At 35.3% G+C, this 23,421-nt stretch overlaps 1 protein-coding gene across 1 annotated transcript in view; it reads right to left on the bottom strand.

Annotated features, from left to right (window-relative positions):
- Positions 1-21,419, bottom strand: part of LOC121449227 (triadin-like) — a 72,540-nt gene extending 51,121 nt beyond the window's left edge. Inside the window, exon 1 of the mRNA XM_041653531.1 lies at positions 21,393-21,419. The gene's annotated coding sequence lies outside the window, so the exon portion shown is untranslated. The remainder of the gene's footprint in view (positions 1-21,392) is intronic.
- Between the last annotated feature and the right edge of the window lie 2,002 nt (positions 21,420-23,421).

Here is a 23,421-nt window from a genome sequence, read left to right as displayed (position 1 = left end):
TTCTCATACGATTCTGAGGACCACTTAGATTGCAAACAGTTATCCCAAAGGGGTATTAACAGCATGTGTGCTGGGGCGTGATATACTATGTCTTGAGAGACGTATATGGCTGCACATTTTTAAACTGTTATTAATGACTGGTGTGAGCACATTGAAAGAGAACAAGGATGCCCTGATGAAGAACTCTCACCAGTAAATTGTAGTATCACATATACCATTTTTAGCCCTGATTTGATAAGCTCACATATTCAGTTAAGATAACATTGATTGAGTCTAAATCTAAAAAATATAAGAAAAGTCACAGATGAAAAAATGGTTATCTCTTTATGATTGACTATTACACATACACACACACACAAACACAAATGTATATGTATAGTCTAAGTGGATGCATTAGATAAAGTTAATGTTTAGGCAATAATGTAAAGGAAATATGTAAAACATTTACTGGAGAAAAAAAATCTGTAAGGCAGTAGTTCTCCAGCAATAGTAGTATATTTGAGAGGAAGTTTGAAATTAAAACTTCTTTGCTATAGTGTTTTGTCAGCTTTACAGCTGAGGAGGAATTTAAATTTCTTTTCTTTCTTGTCTGTTGTTCTCGCACCTTTGGGTGTTACCAGAACTAGTACATGTAAATTCCAATTCAATTTCTCCAAGCATTGTGTTTGAAATGGGCTTAGTCTCCATCAACTGTATTTTCCTTTCAAGTTCAGAAATCAACCAAGGACAATTGGCAATACCTTCTATTGTTTAGGAAGTTTCTTGAACTCCCTCGACCAACAACTCTAATGAGGTTTCTCACGTGCACCACCTGAGATTTTGCTAAGTCGTTTATTGCTCTTGCGTGGAACATTATCACCTCAAGTAGCCTAACTTAAATTATTTCAATATATAAACATGTACACACACACATATACACACATATATATGTATATAGTGCTTTCTTAGTTAAAATAAAATGTCCCTCTATGTATTTTTCCAATTATCCATGGATCCTTGGTGTTCTTTATGAGTCCTCCTTTCCTCTCCCTCAACATCCCCCTCAAAGAGCTGTAGAAAATGGCCTTTAATCTAACTCGGAGTTTTGTGGTAGTGGGACACAATTGCTCCTGGCAACACCGCTCTATTTCCGCGAGAATGTTGAGCACCAAAGACACTCCACATGGAGCCTTTCTTTTTGGCAGAACTGGCCTTTGGGCAAAGAAATGCCCATACCTCAACCACTGACAGAGATACAGAGCATGCATCAATGGATAAAACAGGACAAGGTAAGACAGGGTAAGATAGTTTTGTAAAGTTCCTTGCCTTTAATAATGGTATGTCAGTTATGTTAGGCCTTAGCCAAAGTTTGTTGACTCAACATTGCAAACGAGACTTTGGGTAATTGCCCAGGTAGTCAGTTGTCTCAGTCAATTGTTGCACATTTTGGAAATACCTCGTTTGTGAAGTAATATTTATTCCCTTCTCAGATCTTTGACGGAGTTTAAGATTATATAATTGTAGTTACTCTCTACATTATTTAGACCCCTTGAGATAGAATGTTTAGCAAAACTTTTGTTCTCATATTGTTTGTTATATTTATTATTTGTTATTATTGTATATAGTTGTATTTGGTTTAGTTCTGTCTTATTTAGACAAAAAGGGGAGATGTAGGGATAAGTCCTGCCCCTTGGGGGCATGTTCCCCTCAGGCTAATGTTTGCCTATAAATTTGGCAAGCATGCTCCAGCCGCTGCTTCTGCTTTCCTGGTCTCCGAGGGAACGGTGGTTCTGTAAGTCTATTTCTCCATTAAAGCTGTATATATATATATATATATATATATATATATATTTACAATCTGTCTGTATTCGTTTACGCCATTACAAAGTACCATCCAGCTTTTTCCACTTCTGCCTTCACAGCACCCAGGTCCTATTTTTCCCTTTGCTACAACTCCTTCTTTTCCTATCCTAGTTCTTTTTGCCCTCCTGATTTTTTTACTTACTCACGATTCTATACTCATAAAAGATTTGGAGCTAGAATGGATAAATGATGGTGACTGTCTTGCTGTTAGATGCATGGGTGAGATTGTGGCACTTACATCTCAAGGGTAATCAGAGATACAACTCAAGACATACTCAATAGGCAAACTCATGCAGGGCACTGTACACCCAGCCAGCTTTGCATGAATAGTGAGGTAAAGAACCCTGGAAGAGAACCAACAACCACCACATTCCTAAACAAGTAAAATTGCCAACTATATTCTAATATCCATCCTGGAACAAACAAATAAGTATAATTCTCAGCCCTCATAATTTTTTTCTTTGTACAACAGATAGAGCCCAATGCAGAAATCCACATTGCCCAAAATGCAGAGAAAACTGACTGTGGGGTGGGCATCCCATTAATACGTCCATAATATAACTTTTACACATAAGATTCATCATGACAGATATCTGCAATGAGATAGTTTTCTTAATATATGACAGGGAGTTACCACTGTTAACAATAAGGTCACCCAAAGAAGACCTGATTAATAGTGATATCACCAGTTAAGTTCCAACACGAATATGGGCCATCTCAAAATGCCCCACACCTAGGTGAAGAGCTACAGGAAACTAATGGCTACTGAGAAGGGCAGAATCAGTCTTCTCCAGGGATGAGCTCACTGATGGGTTATCCAATCCAAAATGGTCATCCCTAAACATGTATACATTATAACAATACTTTACGGACTCAGTAATATGTATTTATAAATATACACATGTATTCATAAATTGCATATATAACAATAATAATAAAAGAAGAAGTCATAACGATGAGAGGAAGTGGAGGGGCAGGAATGGAAGCAGGAGGCATGAGATGGAAATGATATAAATACAGTATCACATACAAATATATAAATTCAAATATAAAATAAGCAAATAACTGTTAACAAAAACCCCTCCAGGATTACTCAATACATATCAAAGTTTGATAAACCCTATTCAACACGATGTTGCACTTGCTCACAGAATTAATTTAGCACACAATCATGGTTATTTATCACAATTATGTCTCCTAATTGTTTATTGATATCTAAGAAAACAAAGCTTAATTAAGAGCCAGATAAAATGTTCTCAATTTATTGAGGTATAAGTTAGTAATTCTAAAAAGAGCATGTCCTTAAATTATAGGGAAAACTTTTCAATGTCAAAGATCGTAATATCCTATCAGATAGATTGTCGAAATCTAGAAATAATGAGTTATACAAACCAATTTGTATAGCCAGAATTATTTTTACCACAGAAATTACAGTAACTTTGATTCTTTCAAGTTGGTAATAATCAATCCAGTCTTAAAAGTAATTTCCAATGAGTAACAATATAAGGATACACATTAGTGCTTTTATTCATTTTAATAGCTTCAATTTTATATTTTATCACATGTTTTCAAATTATCTGAGTTAATGTAAGTAAAATGTCATTGCAATACTTCTCCACACTATAATCAATCATGTCACAAATATTTTTATGTAAAAAGCAAATAATAATTAATGAAATATATTTTATATTTGACACACAAAATGGTAGTCATAACATATGAAATTTGGGCCACAAAAGTATCAGGGATCTACAATAACATATTAAGAAAATTCTCATAATGTGATCAAATGACAAAGTGTTTGGCTTATTACATTTGCCGCAAACAACTGATAAAGGTCTTCACCCCAACTAAGGATCTATTGGCAGCTGATGGCCACCAGTGAAGGGAGATTATTAGTTTTGGGGTTCTGGATACTGGGACGTTGATCTTGAAATAACTAATAGTCCATACTCCTGCACAAAAAGCCAATATCAATTAGATTTAATGGCTTGTTTTCACAAAAGTAAGAGTATCAACAGATGGGAGAGGCACGTGTTACAGGGGAACCATGGGAGTTGGAGGAGAGAAATGTGGGTTGAAGTGTGTGTGTGTGTAGCTTGGCAAGCTACATAACCATAACTTATATGCAGAGGACCTGGGATGTCAGGTCCTTCCTAGGTCAGGTACGTGCAGGCTTTCTGGTTCTCTGTTCAGTCTCTGTGAACACCTGTGACCCCTGGTTAGTTGATTCTGTGGGTTTTCTTGTGGTGTCCTTAACCCCTCTGTCTCCTACAATCCTTCTCACCCACTTCCCCAGGATTCCTGGGGCTTCATCCTAATATTTCACTTTGGGTCTCTGCATCTGTTTCCATCAGATGCTGGATGAAGCCTCACTAAGGATGATTGGTCTTGGCATTTTATTTTAACATAAAATATGAACTAATATGTAAGTTATGCAAAAGCCTAAAAGTAGAATTAGCCTTTGATACAGTGATGTCAAAGTTGGGTAGATATCCCTAAGAATTGAAGAGACTCAATCCACTCCTGTTCATTTCAACCTTATACACAATAATCTTGATATGCAATCAAATAGGTGTCCATAAAAATGCCAATGGATACAGAAAACTTGAACCCAGTAAAATGCTATAAAACTTTTAAAAAGGAGAAAATCATGACTTTTTAAGCATATAGATGGAACCTAAACAGAGCAGCAGAAAAAAAAACAAATACAGCCATGTTCTACATAAAAAGGGCTAGGTTGGTGAGCAGATAAATATAGTAATTAAGTGGATTGAGATTTTACACAAACATCCAAATATTACAATGAACCACAGGAACATACATAATTATTATTTGTCAGTTAAGAGTTAATAGATATTTACAATTAAAGGAAAGGTGGATGGATAATATAAACTTTAAAAATGATGTGGGATTCCCCTCTGTGCTTACTGTCAATATGGTTTATTGCCATTGATTAATGAATCAAGCTGTTTTGGCCACTGGCTTAGCAGAGCAAAGCCAGGCAAGAAATCCAAACAGAGATGTAGCAAGAAAGTAGGCAAAGTCAAGGAGACACCATGTAGCTGCCAAAAAAGAAGGACCCAGAAATTTCTAGCAAGCTGCAGCCCCGTGGCAATACACAGATTAATAGAAATGTGTTAATTCAAGATGTAAGAGCTAGCTAAAAATATGTCTGAGTCACTGGTCAACAGTGTTGTTAATTAACATAGTTTCCGTGTGTTTATTTGAGTCTGGGCCGTGGGGAAATGAACAAGCAGTCTATGGTTACATAAAACTGCATTAATTTGAAATTAAAAGAGAGTACCCTTTACTATGGAGAGACGGTCAGATAGAAACCAACATGAAGTGCCCCAGACTAATTCCTCCTAGGCTTTATTGCTGTTTAGGATGTCTTCTTCCTTACTTACTGATAGATTTTCTGCTGTGGAAGCTTGTTTAAGTGTAAGGGCCCATTAACACACCTTGTTTGTAAAAGGAGTGATTCTGTTCAGATCTGTGCCCAGGGCATTTAAAAACACAGCAGAGAAGTTGGCTCTGCTGGGATATTCATCTTGCCTGAAAAAAAAAAGCCATCTAAGAAGCACTCCATCATTTAAATTGGCTTGAAGATTAATCCCTAAATTGAACACCATATATATTGAACGAACAATCCATGCTTCAATCAATTTAGGATCTTAGTATGTCGTACTAGAAGGTATCTTTACTAGCTTAGTTTCATTTTAATTAAATTGATTATTAAATTAATATTAAATATTCTCCAATATTTTAAATACATTATTATAATAAAAGAAGTATAAAAGGAAAGTATAAACAACAATATGTGATAAAGTATCTGCTACACTTAAAGAGTACATGCTTTTTGATGTATTTGTGAATTTGGACAATGATGTGTTTTACTTTCCCTATGGAAATATGCTCACAATATGGGAACTTTATTTAAAAAAAAAATCTACTCAATGTTCAAATGTTACTGGGTTGAAATAATGAATTACCATTAATTTAAAATCGGAAGAACACTTTTGGAGAATTAGTTGGAAATTGTGTGAGGATTAATGTTGTATATAACTGATACAATTGAAGGAAACACGATAACAAAGTCTTCAAAAAGTGAGCCTGATATCCTGAGATCCATGTGAAAAGGAGAGTCTTTAATAAGTAGAATTGGATTATTAATGTTTATTATTTTATTATTATTATTATTTATTCGTTTGCTTGTTTTATCCCTAGCTAGCCTGGAACTCACTGTGGCCCAGGCTGATCTTGAACTCACAGAGATTCATTTACTTGCATCTGCTTCCCAACTGCTGGGATTCAAGGCATGCACCACCATAACTAACTTAGAACTGAATTACTCTATGCTTTTATTTTTGAGGTTACAATTTAATCACATTTCTCCCCTTCGTTTCTTTCTTGCAAACATTGCCATTTACCTTTCCTTTCTTCCTTTCACATTCACAGCCTCTTGTTTTCACTAGCTGTGGTCCAGTGCCAAATGGTTAGTTCTGAAGTGTGATTATTATGTAATCACATGGGCTGAATGGGTTATATTTAGGAATATATGTATACGCATATATGTATACTATAAAAATTAAAACTGAATTTTTAAAAGAATTTTCACTTCCTGTGATAGTAGATTTCTGAAAGCAGTAATATTGGAGAGAACAGTGTAAGATACCAGTAGAAAATCTGTTATCCTACTCCTCTCTTTGGGCTGATGCCATCAGGTGGATCTCAGTCCCATCAATTAATCAACAGCTAATTAATAGGTTTTCCAAACTGAGCATTGGTGAGATTTGTGGGAAGGCAGCTACAAAACTTTATAAAGGGGCATAAAAAGAAGACATGTATAAATGGAGAGACATAGCTTGCTTTTGTACAGAAGTTCCTATCCAACATAAATCTGTTTCTTTCCAGAATCTCATGAAAGTAAAAAAAAAAAAAAAAAAAAAAAAAAAAACCTTATTAAAATTCCAACAATTTTTTGGGGAAAAAAAAATCTGTTATCCAAAGCCTGTAACTGATATGTCTTTCATTTTTCACAACATAGGCATTGTGCCACATTGTCTAGATTCCTGTCACTTAGTTTAATGTCTTGAGACTGTACTGTCCTACAGGGAATGTCTATGAAATATTCTAGTCATTACACCCCCTACTGTTTGCACAGTCTCAGATATGACCTAATCTTTTGCCTCAAATCAGTTGTGTGAACACTTTCTATCCTGTGATTTACTCTTCAATGAACTGGAGATGATCTAAAAATAATTAGTAGCATATAATTTATTTAAATAAGGATTAAATATAACAAATTAGAGGAAGTTCATAGAGTACCAATTAACCAAAGGTACCCAAACCATTTATCAAAGTACAGACAAAGATTAGCATTGTTATAACACCATAGTTACATTCTCATCTACATGCCCAGCAAGGCTTAGCATTGGTATAACACCCTATTTACTCATAGACTTATCTACATCCCCAAGAAGGCTTAACATTGGTATAACACCATAGTTTCTCACATTCTCAACTACATCCCCAACAAGGCTTAGCATTGGTATAACACTATAGTTTCTCACATTCTCGACTACATCCCCAACAAGGCTTGGCATTGGTGTGATACCATAGTTACTCATGTTCTCATCTACATCTCCAGCAAGGCTTAGCCTTGGTATGACACCACAGTTACTCATAGACTCACCTAAATCCACAGCAAGCACTGTCAACTCTTAGTACTTTCTAAGAATTCTACGATTCTAACAACATCAGCCTCTCACACTAATTTATCTACAGAAACAAAATCCTTATGTATGAGTTTAGTCTCAGTCATTTAGAGAAAAGATTTCATTGAAATTTTATGCTGTACATTATTATTTTCAAAGAGCTTAACAAAAGAGTATCTACTCCAGATGTCATGCAAATCATTTGAAAATGTAAGGTAGATGAGAACATAAAGGGAAGATAGTTTTATTTCCCATTGATCCAGATATATAAAAATCTAATGACACAAAATTTAATTCTCCTAAAATTTGCAATTTCTCTCATTAACACACAAGTTGGTCTGGAATCGGAAACCTTTGGAATAGAAATGATTTTTGGCAAGTGGTGTGTCCACAAAGCTGTGTTCTTCTTTCAGTACAGAACAACCAGCCACTAACTTTTTAAATGGCAAGTTACAAAGCCAGCTATGTTTAATTTTACCACACTGAAAGAGCTCCAACACACCATACTTAATTAGCTTTCAAACTGAGTTGAAAATGGGAAAAATGAATTTTAGTGAATTGTGTTAAGCAGTTGACCTTTAAAAATTCTCATAAACTAATGTTACATAATAATTAAAATTTCAATTTGAATTAATTGTACATGTATCTTCAGGATTTTTAGTTGTAACTCATTTTGATTATTGCTTCAGTCTTTTTCATTCTAATAGATATTACCAACATGTTTTACAAATTAAATTATTATAGAAATTATATTCTTCACGTGCCTACCTAAATCTCTTAGATAAAGAGTTATAGGATATCAGTCCTCCCTCACAATGTGTTCAACTGGACAATGTCTATTAAAAGATAAACCATATTATAATAATTTTGGGAAACATTTACTTAAAATGAAAATCAATTTGTTTCTTTATGACTACCTGGTATCCTAGACAGTCTATTTGATATATTATAAGAGCTTTCATGAAATATACTTAACCTTAAAAATATGCTGTTTACTAGTAATTAAAACTAGGATTCTAAATAAGGAATTCTTTGAATTGCAAAATTTCAATTCAGCTTATTTATACTGTGGAACACTCCATTCTTTGCATTATGAAGTTAGTAGCTTATGATCCTAGCTGAACCATAAAGTGTGCTAAGGGAATTTGGGCTAAGTAAACATTTTATAATTAAAAGTGACATTTTAATGAAACTCTAACTTTATAAAGTTGAAAAGAACCGTGTTTATTTCTGTTTGCATTGAGAACCATGTGAACCAGCTCTCTTCCTTCTGCCCACTTCCACCGTGTTTCCAAAGGAAATCTACTCTTTGTCTTCCTTGAGTCAGAAATTTTGTAAGAATATCTTTAAGTGTATAGAAAAGTACATTTTTCTTTAGTCTTTTCATTTTAAAGGGATGTGTCAAAGTCTGGTAATTCTATTTCATCTGCTTCAGCTCCAATAACTTGCTCTTAAGATTATCAATGACTTCATTTTATGCATGCCAATGAACACTGTGCAGTGACTATCCTGCCGTCAGTTTCTGCTACAGTTATCATTTTAAAATTATTTCCTCCACGATTCAAAATTAATTAATATCTCTAGCTTTTAAGACACTCTGACTTTGCTTTTTTTTTCTTCCCTATATCTTTAAAGTTCTTTTATGGTCTACTTCTTCTCTGTCCATTCTCTAAATCCTAATGTCCCTCAAGGTTATTCACTCAGTCCTTCCTCCTTTCTCTCTTCCCAAGCTCTGTGCAGAATTAAGAATGTCTTGTAATTTTAGCCAGCGTATCCAGGCTGAGATACCGAGATCTGTCACAATATTCTTTTCCTACCTTCCTGAAAAAGTTTCCTGCCTGCATGTCCGTCAGATCATAACACTTAAGGACAGAGCTTTTGTATCTGTTTTATGCCTAGGCTATCACTTCACCCGTAGTGAACACTTGAAATGTGTATTATTAAACACTCCAAATTTCCTTGATCTCTCATTTCTTTTGTAAATTCAGATCAGGCTATATGACATTGATGCATACAACCTGTTCCAACATAGAATTCTAAGGGTTATCTTAGATTTTTCTTAATATTCCCCTCCATAGACTTATTGTAGGACCATAATGTCTACAATCTTTTTCTTTCTACCCTATCAATGATCTATAAAAATCTTCCAATGTCTCAAAGTAACAGTGCAATAGCATGTTTATGATCAATGGGATTTCCTTAATTCATTGGTATCTGTTCTATTTCTAAATCACATATGCCATTAGAATGAACAAATTAAAAATATGATTTACACGTAACCTTATTTTTCTTAACTGCATTTGATCCTTCCCATTTCATGTAAGAAAAGTGCAGAAGCCTTGGGTACACGGTGCTGACTGGACCGCTGTGGATGTGTAGTATTGCCTGTTCCTATTTCCTAGGTCAGATTTGATGCTTAGCAGTGCTGAAATCTTTTTGGGGCTTGCCACACTGTTTTCCATCAGTAGCTAGATCTTGTGCACCCTGGGACTTTTGCTGCTAATAATTACTCATGTTTTCAAGACCTTCTTGGAGTTGTTGGTCAAAGCTGTCTAAGAGACTCTCAAAATATATTGCCGAATTCTGATGCCCTTAGCTCCGCCACCCCACCGAGGTGGAAAATAAATTTGCTAAAGCTGAAAACACTATGCACTACAGAAATAGTTCCAGAGGCTCTTGAACTAAAACTGACTTGAACACTCCTCCCTGAGGACTAGTTTTCATAGTAACAGAAGGAGCCATGTAAAACTTCCAAAGGAGAGAGACAAAACACTGTCCTATCCAGCTATGAGATCCATGAACCACATCAATTACCAGCATGGCATGATAACCCTAGGGATGGAGTAATGATATACTACTTTAGAGGTAACCATTGACTCTAATTGGACTTAATACTTTTTAACATGAGGGATGTCGTTCCTGGTACTGGGAATCAAAGTAAAAAATGTGTGCTAGTGTAGCCATGGAATTGGAGAGCAATTAGCAAACAATAATTTACTAAACCAGCATAATCCCTACCAACAATCTATAAACATCTGTGGGAACAAATAAGTGTAGACTTCAGCTTTCTTCAAGGAAACTACCCTTCAGAAAAGATAGAGAACACAACAGAAAACCACAACCAATCAATATGCAGAGTTGTGGAGACCAGCCCCAGTAAATACAACTACAAAAATAAATAAATAAACAAACAAACAAATAAATAAATAAACTCTCCCATACTAAAGATACAGGGAACCTAGCAGTAGAGGGAGAGGCACAATCGGGTCAGCAACTTTGCAATGAAATTGTTTCTTCTAGTAATGACAGAAACTTTACTGGCAAAGTCTCACCAAAGTTACTGCCGAAATGTGAAATAAACAAGTAGAATACCAACAAAGAAAACAAACTGCATTGGGGAAAGCCAGAAAACCTCAACCCTACACAAAGACCTAGAGCCAAAAACGGGGGGTGGGTGGGAAGGGAGAAATATTGTCAATAAGAAACAATCTTGAAAAATAGGCAAAAATTTAATTATTCCTGTTTGGGGATTTTTTATATCAACTGCTTTGGATATTGTTCCTGAACAAATAGCAAGTGTTTGTGTGTGTGTGTGTGTGTGTGTGTGTGTGTGTGTGTGTTTACATAATGTGGATATTGTCCATGCATTTTTTGTGTGTTTTATTGTACTAATCTTTTGATTGTTATTGTCTTTTTATGTAATCACCTCTCTCTCTCTCTCTCTCTCTCTCTCTCTCTCTCTCTCTCTCTGTGTGTGTGTGTGTGTGTGTATGTGTGTTGTATGGAAGTATGGGAGGAAGCATATTTGAGGAGATGTGATGCAGTAGGTGTAGAAGATAGTCACTCAGTATCTTGCTCATGGCTGATACCATGTTACAAAGGAAACTATGGCAGACTGGTGGTAGAATTTTAAACAATAAAATAAGAATGATTAGTTAATGGTTTCATATGTTTGCTCAGAAAAAGAAGCCAAGAGTCAGAGGCATAATCAAGAAAGAGAATGAGTGAAAAAATTGAGGGACATTTTGGACAATGGAGAATGTAGTTCCTACATGAATGTAAGTTCAAAAAGAAAGAGAAGGGGAAGGGACTCAGCAAAGTTTAAACCACTGAAACTGATGGTGACTTCTGAGTCATTCACAGAAATAAAGACAAAAGGGAAGGAAAATGTAACAAATGCTTTGTTTGATTTTAAGGAAGGTGAGCTACACAGAGAACTTGTATATGTGATTATAGAGTTTTCATATGAATATTATTTTCTTAACAAATATATAGGTGCTCCTTATTTTGGCAAAGCCCTTAGTGAAAAAAAAATCCTATTTTGATTCTCATAGTCTATAAACTACTAAAGTGTATTTCAAGAAAACAATTGAGTATACATATATTGTATATACATATATAAATATGCATATATTAGAGACATGTAATACTTTGATATGTGTATAAATTATAAATGCTTATCCCAAATCAACATAATTTGCATATATATTACTTGATATATTTTAATTCCTCTGTTTTGTTTTGGTAATAATACCTAAGTGAATACTCAAGTATTAAGTTAATAATACTTAAGTTAAAAATCTCTTGACAAAATTTAAGTATATGTTGTGTTGTCATTAACAACAAATTGATATGTTTTGGCTGTTCTAAAAACACCACAACCAACAGCATTGTATTTACTCCATTTCAAGACTGGGAAATAAGTCCCAGTTTAAGGTGTTCATTGACTGGTACATTAAATATCTGATGATGGTTTTCTGATTCATAAACAAAGTCTTTGCAGTGTGTACTCAGATGACATAATGGGCAGGAAAAGTCTCTGAAATCTCTTTTTGAGGACACTAACATCATATACCTCTAAAGATTCTACATCCTGATATGTCACACAGATAATTCATTTTTCAGTGTGTGGATTTGGTGAGTACCTAAATATAGCCATAGAAATTGTTATGCTGTATTTATAATCCCAAGACACATCTTATATAACTGAAATTATATATTCTTTACTGACATTTGCCCATGTCATTTGCAGTCACTAAAATTCCAATACTAGAAAAATCTTCATAAGATGCAGAATACAGAATGTCTTTGTAATCATTTATTGTTTTCAATCACTGCAGCTTTCTCCTAAAGGTAACAACTGTTCATAAATTACCTCATAAAATACATATCCTTTAATAGTAATTAAAACATAACAATATAACTTTGGCACTCACAGTGGGAACAAGACTTGTATTTTCCCCTATGCATTCCACTGTGATTATCATGCCCTTAGAAACAAGGGGACATAGGGGCTGGAGAGATGGCTAAGCGGTTAAGAACATTGCCTGCTCTTCCAAAGGTCCTGAGTTCAATTCCCAGCAACCACATGGTGGCTCACAACCATCTGTAATGAGGTCTGGTGCCCTCTTCTGGCCTGTAGGAATACACGCAGACAGAATATTGTATACATAATAAATAAATAAATAAATATTTAAAAAAAAAAAGAAAAGAAACAAGGGGACAGCCGGGCGGTGGTGGCACACGCCTTTAATCCCAGCACTTGGGAGGCAGAGGCAGGAGGATCTCTGTGAGTTCGAGGCCAGCCTGGTCTACAAAGGGAGTTCCAGGTCAGGCTCCAAAGCTACAGAGAAACCCTGTCTCGAAAAAAAAAAAAAAAAAATCCAAACAAAAAAGAAAGAAAGAAAGAAAGAAAGAAAGAAACAAGGGGACAGAAACTGAGGTGGTAACAAGTATACAAACCATTGCTACCACATCTGCTTCTGGTCCCTGGGGCCCACAATGTGTGCCTCAATTTGGGAACCTGAATGTGAATCACCCCAGGCTTTGAATCCTGGTTTCTCCACTAATTGGACTGATTTAGAGCCAGTTATGTAAGTTAACTCATGGTTGCTCACCAGTTAGGAGGGTTATAAATAGTATTTATCTAATATGATGACCAGGAGATTAGAAAGACTGATGCTCGTAAAAACGTAAATTGTGAGTTTGGCCTTCTTAAGTGAGAAGATGTGATTCAGGTGAATTTCCTGATTCGGCAACAGTAGCAGAAAAAACGCTGTGTCATTTTAAAGCACGACTTCCTGGGGCTGTGCCGCCATTGTGATCTCTGTCTGGCTCCTGCGGGAGACAGAGCTTTTGAATAGAGCTTTTGGAGTAAAGTGCTACGATTTGTTTGATGGCAACTAGACTCGCTGTGTTCTTGGGCCTGCTCTGCTTGTTAGAGGCAAGCATGCGCTTTCATCTAAGAGAGGCTTCCTGACTCAGCTTTAGCTGCAAAGCCTGCAGCTCATTAAGAGGTCCTGCCACGAAACACTTAAACGGTGTTGATGAAAAGCTGAACGCATGCTTTTCGGTTTTCAGCCTTAGCAGGAAAAAAGCTGCGCCCTTTAAAAATGCTGGCTTTCTGGGCTGTCCTGCCAGGACAAACTCTGACTCTTTTACGCAGGCGGTTTGTGCGGTTTGCAAGCACAGGCTGCTGAAGCTCACTTGCCGGCTACAGCCAGTACCTCAGCCATGAGGCTGGAAAGCTAAGGAATGGGCTGGATCCAGCAGGCAAAGCCACGCCTTTAATCCTACTGATATTGCTTGGTAAATTAAAGACTCCTGTGGTCAGAAAAAGAGAGATATACAGTAAAGAGAGATTCAAAGACAAAGAAAATTTCTAAATGGTTTGAAGTGTGTTAAAAATATATGCAGACTAAAAGTTGAAGTTCTTAAAATAAAAAACAAAAAAAGGAAGAGAGTTGTTGTGTGTGGTAACACAGGCCTTTAATCCCAGTGCCTAGAAGGCAGAGGCAAACAGATCTCTGTGAGTTCAAGGTGTAGTAGTGTACACCTTTAATCCCGAATGCGTGGGAGGCAGAGACAGGCAGATCTCTGAGAGTTCAAAGACAGCCTGCTCTACAGAGTTACTTCAGGTCAAAGATACAGAGAACCTGTCTCAAAAAGCAAAGAGTTAAAAGTAAAAATAAACAAAATAGAGGTTAAAACAAAGCTGCACAAAGATGGAAAATAGACAGAGAATTTTGATACTGTATGCTATTATGCTCTCTTTAAATTATTTAAATGCTGAGGAAGGAGCAACAGATGCTAAAAGATATTTATTTATAAATGCTGCTGAACTATTCCAGCATAGATATTTTGAATTTGGATCTAAGGATATGATACTTTGAAAAAGAGATTCTTCATTTGTTTTCACAGAGGATCAGACCTTGTGGATTGCATTTATCCCGATTTGGTATGATGGACCACGCCCTCCTGAAGGGTTGGTGTGAACACCTTCAGAAAATTGCTTTGCTCAACTGCCAACTGAGATGAAACTAGCACACAGGTTATACCATGAAAGGCCTAATTAACGACGCCCCCATTCAGCAGGAAGCAGTTTGGAGAGAAATAACTGTGCCCATGTTCCCAAATATAGTTTATAAACGTCCTTTTACATTTAAAGGGGGATATGATATAGATATGAATAATTTATATTAGTATAGATTTTGCTTTATTGATAGAGATTTAAGGTCAATTTTGTTATATAAATATGTTTCTGATTTTGATTAAGGTATTGTGATTGTGTAGTTCATTTAAATATGTACTGTATAATTAAGAAATATAGATTGTTAATGGATAATCATCGATAATAATAAAGCTTGTAGTCATGTTAGTTAGATTTTCTAGACATATAGAGATATATTTCAGATAGGCATTCTTCATATCTCTCAAAGGCTGCAGAATATGGCATTTAAAATATTTTAATAACTTAGGACTTTTCATGACAATGAGACACTCTGCTCCTGGCAGCACCAATCTACTTCAAGAGGAAGATGGGCATCAAAGAGGCTCGTTATGGAGTTTTGATAGCCATTTGGGCAAGAAACTGCTCTTGCCTGGACTATTGCATAAACTGGACACAGAGAACCCGCAGAGAGAGGACTACTGAACTTGCCTAAGGTGAGATGATCTTTCGGGGTTCCTGATTCATTTTGAAAGAGTCTGCAAGACATTCTGCAGGACACAACAGATAGTGACTGACCTGACTTTGAATTTTCCTGCTTTATGGAAATGTCTGCTGGATACCATGGGCCTGAAGGCTGAAGATGGATGCCCCAACGGTACAAAAGAACTTTGGGTGACTGTCCAGGCAGTGAGATGTCTTTGTCATTTCTAGAGTTTGAAGTTTCTTAGTTCTTGTTTACTTAGGTAATATTATATCTTTCTGGAGTCTTTGATGGAGTTAAGAATAGTTAGTTATAGTTATAGTTTTCCTTAGTTATGATAAAGATTATTGTAACTTTTACTTGATAACTGTTTTTTTATATGTAATTTTGCTATGTTAAAGTTAAAGCCTTTTTTTTTTTTTGTTTAAACCGAAAAAGGGGAAATGATGGAGGAAGGTCATTGGCCAATGAAGAAACTGCTTGGCCCTGTGGGTGGAGTAAACAGAACAAAACGCTGGGAGGAAGAGGAAGTGAGGTCAGAGACTTGACAGCTCTCCTCTAGGGAGCAGACGCCTGAGAGAGACGCCATGCCCCGCTTCCGGTATGAAGCTCTGACCCAGGATGGACTAGGCTAGAATCTTCCCGGTAAGACCGGTTCTCACAGATTATTAGAGATGGGTTGATCGGGATGTGAGAATTAGCCTGTAAGTGCTAGAGCTAAAGGGCCAAGCAGTGCTTAAAAGAATACAGTGTCTGTGTAATTATTTTGGGGCATAAGCTAGCCGAGCAGGTGGCCGGGGTGCTGGGAACGCAGGCCCGCCGCCCCTTATTACTACAGTAATAAGAATGGGCCTGGCCAGAACCCATCTATCTGGCCAGTAAATAAAGATTACTTCCAATTTGGTTTTAAAAAAAATACATATCCTATTTACCTTCACTATCAGTCTACAATATAAAATATAACATACAATATAAAATAATTCATATCTACAGTTCATGTAGCATTAGAAATTTAGCCATCTTGTACAGTTGTTTTATTTTTAATTATTATGGCATAGTTTAACTTTTCCAAAGAAAGGCAGCTTTAATTAATAAGGAAGTTTGGGAAATATTATCTGATGATCTCCAGAGATGTGGCTGTGTTAAGAAAGGATATTACATTGGATTTTGCAATAAGCATGTTGATAACCATCACAATCATTTTAGAAGAAAAGAGCACTAAACATACACTCTCTTACACTCCTCCATTTTAATCCTCATACGCACTCTTCTAAGTTAATCTATTCTTTCATTATGTCCTCTAAGCTCAAGGGAAATTCTTCTTCCTCTTAATTAAAATACTTCCCTTCACTCCTCGTATAGACCCCAACACTACCTTTAATTAATATTGTTCTCTGTGGACTATTGCTTCCCGTCTTCCAGGAATTTCCTCTCCTAAAGAAAATATGTAAGTATTAATATTTCAAAGGTTCCCTGTGCAGGAATCTCACTGTTTTCCCTGCGTTATAAACTTAAGAAACAGAGCTGTCCTTCTCTGTCTTCAGTAACAATGGATGAATTCCCTGTTAGCTCCTACTACAGTCAGGTTTCTGCTCTCATCACCCTTCTGAAAGCTTCTCAAAAGTCATGGCATGACAGCTTTATTTGTTAAGTATACTAGCCATTTTTTCCCTGTCATCTTGCCTCTCGCCTTTCTAAGAGAGACAGTGGTTCTGAGTGTTGGCATTTGACTCTATCTTGAAAATGTCTACTTCATATTGGGACCCTGCACCTGTTTATTACCTGGTTTCCTACTAAGGCAATTTCTGCTTCGTGTCCACATTGTTTAGGTTTCCAAGAAGTGAGCCTTTCCAGGCCTTTTCCCTCTCCATTCTCATTGTTGTAAAATAATGTTCTTTTGTGTTCTCCTGTCTTCTATTCCAAACCTCTTAATGTATGGTTATATTACGAGGATTCAAAGCTTTTATGACTCATTTTCCAGGGCCTATAGACTCCCTCCCTGCAGATGTCACACCTTCGTCTATTTCATGTTTGCAACTTGTATAAGTAACACTTGCTGGGACATCTCATGCTTGAAACCTTGAAATAATAAAAATACTAAAGTCACATGCATCTATTCTCTGATTAGAAAATATCTTGAAAATGACAGAAGCATCATAATGCAAGGAGAATATTGTTGTTCTCTACACACCCCATTCATATTCCTTGAGGAATGCATGACAAATTATTTTTAGTGTTTTTCAATAGGTTCCAGAATTAATGATTTTTAAACAACCTTTCCAGGTTGAACACGTGCAATGGTTGTAAATCATTTTGAAAGTTGTAGTTGTATGAATAGTAATAAAATGATCCCCATTAGCTCATAGATATGAATGCCTCATTACCAGACTCTAGCACTATTAGAGGTATGACTTTATTGAAGCAAGTGTGACATTGTTGAAGGAGTGTGTCACTGGGGTTAGGCTTTGTGGTTTCAGATGCTCAAGCCTGGCCAGTGTCATTTTCTCTTCCTCTTCCTGTTGTCTGATGATCCAGATGTAGAACTCTCAGCTATGCTATAATACCATGTCTGGCTACATGCCACCATACTTCTTGCCAAGATGACAATGAACTAAACCTCTGAATTGTAAGCCAGCTCCAATTAAATGCTTTCTTTTATAAGAGCTGCTATGGTCATAGTGTCTCTTCTGCAATAAAAGCGCTAGCTAAAGAGTAAATAATTAATCTGTAATGTCTTAAGATCATTATATCTTGTCTTTATCAAACATCAATTGTGGTTATTTTTATTTTGTACAACTTAGATTATTATAAAGAATTCGGGTTCAACTTATAAATAGTTCCATGAACTGTCATAACTCTCAATACACTTACTCCTTACTCAGGTCCTCAACGATGCCAATTTTGTTCTGCTCCTCATTCCCAGTCCTGGATTTCAAAAATTATTTTTATATGTCTTCTTCTCATTGCTGCATTATTTCCATCTTCTACCCACCTCATTGCCTTTGGGAGTCATTTGGAAAGATTAATTCTCTCTTCTTGCCTCTCAAAAAACTTAACCTTGGTTCTAGGATCCCTTCTAAATACAGCTACTACATACTGAAGCTAACCCAGTTAGCCAGCAGCAATTATCATCCACAGAACAGCCTTGACAGGTGACTATGAATACTTTCAGGAAAAAGAAAAGAAACAAGTGGAAAAGAGAGACAAACAAATATCTTTCTAGCATAAAGTCGACAATATCTCCACTATTGTTTTAATAAACTTCCTATCTCATAGGTTCTTATGTATTCCTAAATTAGAGTTTAAATACACCATCACCATGAGAATTTTACTGATGGTTACATACTGTAAGAATGTTTCCCCCAGAAGGGCGATGGTGGCGCATGCCTTTAATCCTAGCATTCGGGAGGCAGAGGCAGGCAGATCTCTGTGAGTTCGAGACCAGCCCGGTCTACAAGAGCTAGTTCCAGGACAGGCTCCAAAGCCACAGAGAAACCCTGTCTCGAAAAACCAAAAAAAAAAAAAAAAAAAAGAATGTTTCCCCCATTTAGCACCCTAGAACACTCTTCAGTAATATTGTAACTGGGTTGAATCATTCATGATTATAACTTTTGGAAAGAAAATACCATCTTCTCACATGTCTGCAAATTTTATACTCATCCACACAATTGTAGGTACATGGCAGTGATACTAAGCATGCTGTATGTTCTCATTCATTTGTTGGTTGATTACATGTTATTAAATGTTACTCATACTTATTTTTTTAATTTTCCTCTATAAGCAAAAATGTTTTGAATGTAAAATATCCTTGTGTTAAGCATTTCACAGTGTTAAACATTTCCAACAGAACTGTGTGTGTGAGTTAAATTTAAGGAATTTTTTACTTGTAATTAATGAAATGTTAAACAGTTAAAATATTCTTTTTTTAATTTAAGCCAGATTTAATAAGAGAAATGTTATATGTTTCCTCTCATATGGTGGGAAAAGTACAGTGGGATGGAGTGGGGTTAAGAAAGAAGAGGTTAATAGCAGGTGATTAGCAGTCAAGATTCCTGACATACATATTAGAATAAAAATAGCATAAATGTTATTTATAGTTCCTTCTATAGTTTATATATTGCTAGTTCAAAATGATCTCAACGTCATACAGTAAAATAAAAAAACATTTTACTTTTTACATGGTCTTTTTATTCAATAAACTTAAAACAAATATACTGCAGAAGTAAATATTGAATATGATGTGGTAGTAGTAGTTGATAGCATGGCTATTACTTTTGTTTTAGATGACAGCATCAAAATATAGGGTAAAATGCAATACCATGCTTACAACAAGTGATGCTATAATGTAGCTTTTATGTATTAGTAAGCTTTCACTGAAACCAATCAGAAAGATCTAACAACACAGTGCATTTTATATGCAGTTCTTCCTTTCTACATTTATATCTGATTTTGGTATAAGAAGGGAAAAGGAATAGATCATCGCCATCATATTACTCATTTTTCATACAATTTAAAATGGTAAAATTTTATACTGAGAACAAACACTATCTCCTCAGTCCATATCACCCTTTGTTCTTTTATAGATTCTTCCTGAGACCAAGTGTTTTAAGATTATAAGTCACTTAAAATGATTATATGCACTCACTAAAAAATGAGAAGAATCACTAAACTTCTTTAAGATTATGGTATTACTTTTGTGAAAAGCTAAAACAATCACTTCAGTCCCATTAAATGTAAGATGGACAGAGGGTATTACTTCTATTACTTAGATTATACTAAAACTGGTGCAAATGAAAATATGCAAACGTTCTTGGACCAAGAGTATAATGTTGTCTCTGTAGAGCCAATTTCCTCTACACAGAGAGACAGGGATATAGGCATAACCATCTATTGCTTAGGTCTGTGCACAATATTTTCTGCATATTGATAGCTATTTCTAAATAGCTCAGATATCATTGGCACTAGAAAGATTGCCATTAATTAGAAATTTGCTCTGGATTTACGCTATGTTTTGTCTTTCACCTGTTTGTAATGTTTCTTCTTGAACTTGTACCATATTCTCTAAGTGCTCATCTAGTCCTGATTTCCTCCCTCATAGAACCCTGTTTGTAGAATGTCTACTTCAAGGATATCAGCAGACAAGGGAGAGAGGTCGAGAGGACCTGTGCCTGTCACTGAGCCTTTCAATCTGTGTCTCCATCCCTGGAATCATCCTACTGGAAGAAGAAAATTGTCTGCTTCAAGTTGTCCTCTGAACCCCAGACGTGTGCCAACACCCCCTTTAGCATATACAACGAATAAATAAATACAAAAGTAAAAACAAATAATGGAAATTTTAAATAAAATCCAAAGAGAAAGATTTACCTCTCCAAGGTACATATCCAATGAGTGAAAAAAAAATGATTGAATCTATACTCTGGGCTATATGACACTACCAATTCAAAATAAAGTTTGGTTGAACCTAGGTGAAACTAAGTGTGTCATATTCAGCCAATCATGTAGATATATTTCCAGATATTTCTAGCATTTATCATGCTCTGGTTAGAAGATTTGAGAAACCAGTTGATTGTTTGGTGTTTTGAAAACAGTGTTTATTTGCAATGTATGTAAAGAAGATGCAGTGGTTGGTAGTGATTCTAACACTTAAATTGGCTTACGTAAAAACTGTCTCTAAAAAGCACAGGGTTTATTTAAAAACATATTTTTTTTGGCTGTAGCATACATCTAAACTTATTACTTGTAAACTTTAAATACATGTGGAGGATGGATTGCTGCTTTGTTTGTTTGTTCTGTTTGCTCAATATTTTGGAAGGCTCAGCTTTACTTTGCCTTAATTGTAAATCATTTTTTATCAAACCCCAAAGACCATCTATTGCTATAAAAGTGACAGCAGCCTTACCTGTCTTGGAGATCTTTTCATTTTTTTTAGTTTCAGATACTGGAGTGAAACAAACAAACAAAAAATGATGAAAATAAACATTAGAAAAGGGATGAGAATAAGCCTTAGAAAAGTGTTCAGTACCAAGCAGACTAATAGCATTGATTTTTCTTGTAAGTTTTCAGTTTCAAATATAGTCACATATGTTAACAATATATTAATGCAACATGATCCTTAATCAAATGTAAAGTTATTTAAGCAAAATAATCTTGAATATAAAATTCATTGGCTAAAGATGATTTCCGCAAACACTGATAACCTAAGCGAGATCCCTGGGACCCACATGGTGGAAGGGAGGAACCAACTCCTGCACACTATCGTCTGATTTCTGAGCTCACACCGTGTCATGTTCATTGCCACTTCGAAGCCACACACACGTGTGTGCACACACACAGATGTGCATCCTCCCACAGACTAAAATGAGACATTTTACTTTTAAAATTCAGCTTATCAAAAATTTTACACTAGCTAAACTGGGCATAGTGGCACACACCCTGAGTCCTAGTACACTAGAGGAAGAGGCAGGTATAATTATGTGTTTGAGACTTCCTCAAAAAAAAAAAACAAAAAAGGAAAGAAAAGAAAAGAAAAAAAACAGAAAGAGAAACTAAAACAAAGAAATCTTATGCTAGTCAAATCATTTCTGTTTTATTTTTGATAATAATAACTTATTATTTAAAAATCACTAATTATTACAAATGAGAAAATTAGCTAAACGTACTCTGGAACAAAGAGTGCATTACTTTCCTTAATTTGACAAATTTAATCAATTCTCTGTGGACTACTACGCACTCAATTCCTGGAGTGCCACCTGGTGGTTTCCTTAACAATTTCACAATGATAAATGTAATTTTACTTCTGTTACTAATTTTACAAACTCATTGAAGTTGCCCTATAGTTAATTATAAATGTGAGTACCTGTTATTTTATTATCATAAGTCAATGTTTGTGTCTAGAAATTTTGCAACCTAACATAACATAAAATATATAGTTTTTTAAAAACACATACTTTAAAAAATGTGTAACTAACATTGACAGAATCAGCTTAATTATCATGAAAATGACTAGTTAAAAAAATTCTGATTCATTAGTCAATCAAGCTTGTCTGAGATTTATGTTTCTCATTTTTGGCATAGATGCTTCTGACTTATTACCAGTACATAATAGTTAGTTGTCTTCCTTTAAAGAGCATAAAGGTTTCTCCTAGCATGTTTTCATTTTCACTATTTAAATAAAAAGTGCTTCATTGTGTAGAACTTATAAATACAAATTAGCCCTGAGATTAACATAGTCACTCAAACATGCATCTATGCAAACCCAAAGTCTATGCATGTCAATTATCTTGAATACACTTAGGTAGTCATTCCTTTATTAAAAAAAAAAACCTGCATAGTCATCTACACCCTTTTTTTGCTAAATACTCAAATGCACACAATGTAAAATTGTTATTGGTACTAAAGCTATATTTTTGACATCTTTGGCATATATTACTCTTGCTTAGTTTGACACATTCACTTAATTTTATATAACAAACCTAATATTAACATTTATATGTCTCAAGATATAACTAAACTTCTATACAGGTTTATAAATAATATGTATTCCTTTTTGAGATACTTTTCATCAGAGTAAGAATTCAGCCTTTAGTTCACAATTTCCAGGATTCGACAAAATATATAACACAGGGGAAATGAACAATTAATAGTTTCTTTTTAATTTGAAAATAAATATTTTCAAATACAATTTTTCTGTTCAGTTTCCCCTCCCTAGTGTCCTCCACGAAACTCCCCAATTCCACACCCTATAAATCTCATGTCTATAATTAACCTCTGTAGTTATACAGATAATAGCATGTCTATTAAAGGCTTTAAATATGAAATCCATATAAGACAATACTATATGTGTCTTTGGGCATCTGAGTTATTGTACTCAGAGTGATTTTTTCCTCAGTCCTCTAGCTGTAAATACCATGATTATATTTATTTAACAG

The sequence above is a fragment of the Microtus oregoni genome, unplaced genomic scaffold (assembly GCF_018167655.1).
Source record: "Microtus oregoni isolate MIOR12 unplaced genomic scaffold, Mior012 000006F_ref0000085, whole genome shotgun sequence".
NCBI lineage: Eukaryota > Metazoa > Chordata > Mammalia > Rodentia > Cricetidae > Microtus > Microtus oregoni.
This window is presented reverse-complemented; position numbering and strand designations above follow the sequence as displayed.